This window comes from Tympanuchus pallidicinctus, unplaced genomic scaffold (assembly GCF_026119805.1).
Source record: "Tympanuchus pallidicinctus isolate F22 unplaced genomic scaffold, pur_lepc_1.0 scaffold19, whole genome shotgun sequence".
Lineage (NCBI taxonomy): Eukaryota > Metazoa > Chordata > Aves > Galliformes > Phasianidae > Tympanuchus > Tympanuchus pallidicinctus.
This window is the reverse complement of record NW_026294710.1, coordinates 7,508,752-7,511,409: the sequence shown is the minus strand read 5'-3', so window position 1 is coordinate 7,511,409 and position 2,658 is coordinate 7,508,752.

The window sequence follows — 2,658 nt, the reverse complement described above, 5'->3', positions numbered from 1 at the left end:
AGGACATGTCAGGTAGGAAGAATATAGGGATGCTGTCCAGATATGCAGAAATGGGGTTAGGAAAGCCAAGGCATAATGGAAATAAACTTATTGGGTGATGTTAGAAACAACAGTAAGGTACTTTGATCAGAAGAGCCAGGCCAAAGGGAGAGTATCTCCTCTGATAAATGAGAAAGGAGTACTTACTACAATAAATATGGAAGAGGCTGAGGTACTCAATTAATACTTTGCCTTGGTCTTCATTGGCAGCCAGGATTCTCATATTTCTCACATTCTTGAACCTCACATCCCTGATGGGTTGGGAACTAGGGTAGTAAAATCCCTTCCACTGTAAGACCAGAGCAACTCTGTGACCACCTCATGAGACTGAATATGTACAAGTCTACGGGGTCAGACAACATGCATACCAGAGTCCTAAGGGAGCTGGTTGATATAGTTTCTGAGCCACTCTCCATTGTACTTGAAAGCCATGGCTGTCATGAAAAGTCCTCAGGGACTGGAAAATTAAAGATCTCTTCCATTTATAAGAAAGGGAGGACAGGCAATCCAGGGAACTACAGGCAGGTGACTGTCTCACTTCTCTGCTTGGGAAGTGCATGGAACAGATCATGAGAGGGATGAACAAATGATCCAAGACATCCAGCATGGCTTCACCAAGGGAAAGTCACGCCTGACCAATCTAGTGGCCTTTTTATGATGAAGTGACAACATCAGAGGACAGAGAGAAGGCAACTAATGTCATCTGCCTGGACTTCTGCAAGGCCTTTGACGTGGTCACCCATTTCATCCTTATCTCTAAATTGGAGATATATGGATTTGAAAGATGGACTGTTAGTGTGTAAAGAATTGATTGGAAGGTCACAGTCAGAGGGTTGTAGTCAATGGATCAATAGCTGAGAAGAGACCAGTGATCAGTGGTATTCCCAGGGGCCTGTCTTAGGATCAATACTCCTTAACATCTTTATCACTGACATAGATAACAGGATCAAATGAACACCCAGCAAGTTTTCTGATGACACCAAGCTGTGTTGTGCAGTTGATAAAGCAGAAGGAAGGGATGCCACTCAGAGGGGCCTTGATAAACACAAAAAGGTTCACCCATGTGAACCAAATGAGGTTCAATAAAGCAAAGTGCAAAATTGGGTTGGAGTAATCCCACTTATGTTTACAGACTTGGAAAAGGATTCTATGAGAGCAGCCCTGCTGAGAAGGATTTAGAGGTCCTGAGTCATGAAGAACTTAACATGTGCCAGCAATGTATCATTGCAGCCTGGAAGGACAATGGTATCCTGGTCTGCATCAAAAGACAGGTGGCCAGCAGGGCAACAGAGGTGATTGAACCTCTCTACTTTGCCCACATGAGGCCCCATCTGGAATACTGCAACACAGGAAAGATTATGAGCTTCCAGGGAGGGCTACAAAGTTGATCAGAGGGCGGGAGGACCTGTCCTATGAAGATAGGCTGAAAGAGCTGGTCTTGTTCAGTGTGGAGAAGAGAAGGCTGCAGGCAGGCTTCACTGTGGCCTTATTTAAGGGGAGATTATAAACGGGAGGGAAGTCAACTTTTTACACGGACAGACAGTGGTAGGACAAGAGGAAATGATTTTAAACTAAATGTGAGAAGATTTAGATTAGATGTCAGGGGAAGGTTTTTCAATGAGAGAGTAATGAGGTGCTGGCACAGGCTTCCCAGAGAGGTTGTGGATGCACTGACCCTGGAGGTATTCAAGGCCAGATTGGATGGGGCCCTAACACCTTTATCTAGTTCTTGATCTAGCAGTTGGCAACCCTATCCGCAGCAGAGGGCTTGGAGCCTGATGATCCCTGGGGTCCCTTCCAAACCAAGCCATTCTATGATTCTGTGATATGGGTATCAGGTTTTTTCTCCACCTCTTTTGTGTTAATAACAATTAAGGGACAGAAGCCTTATCTTCATTTCTAGCTTTTGCAATTCAAGAAGCATTTATAATTAAAATAGAAATTTTATTTTTGGAAAAACTTTCTGGGCTTTCTAGTAGTACCATCTGTTTTCTCCACCAAATGATCATTGCAGTCAATTGTCTGAAAATCATAGAACTGGAGCACTTGCTTTAAATCTAACACTTGTTTTACCGTATTGCTGAGGGGAACACTGTACATGCATAAAGCCAAGCATGTGCTCAAATACTCTCACTGGGTAAAAGTGTTTAACAGCTAATGCATTTATGCCTACAGTGAGGTCCACTATGCCCCTTTTCAAAGCTTCTTTATGCTTGAGATATCACTGTTAATTTTATCTTTTGTAATGTGGTTGCATATTTTCATGTTTAGAAAAGATAAAAATATTATTTTGACAACTACTAGTTTAAACTCCCAAAATAATAGCTTTTGTAATCATCCTCGTGAAAAAAAAAAAAAAAAAAAAGAGATTCTTGTTATTTCAACAAATGGCAAAATTATCAGTAAATTCCTACTTAAAATCTATGACATCTCAAGACTTGTGTGGCATTTGGTGATACATCAAATCAGAAGGAAATGAAATAAGTACTGTGAGTGGTATGGAAGGCTGTGACCCTAGTTTATATTAACAGTTCCATGTCGTTGTTACAACTATTGCAAAGAAAATACTCCAGCTATAGTCCTACCTTCATCCAAAGCAATAATTTGTCTGTAACATTT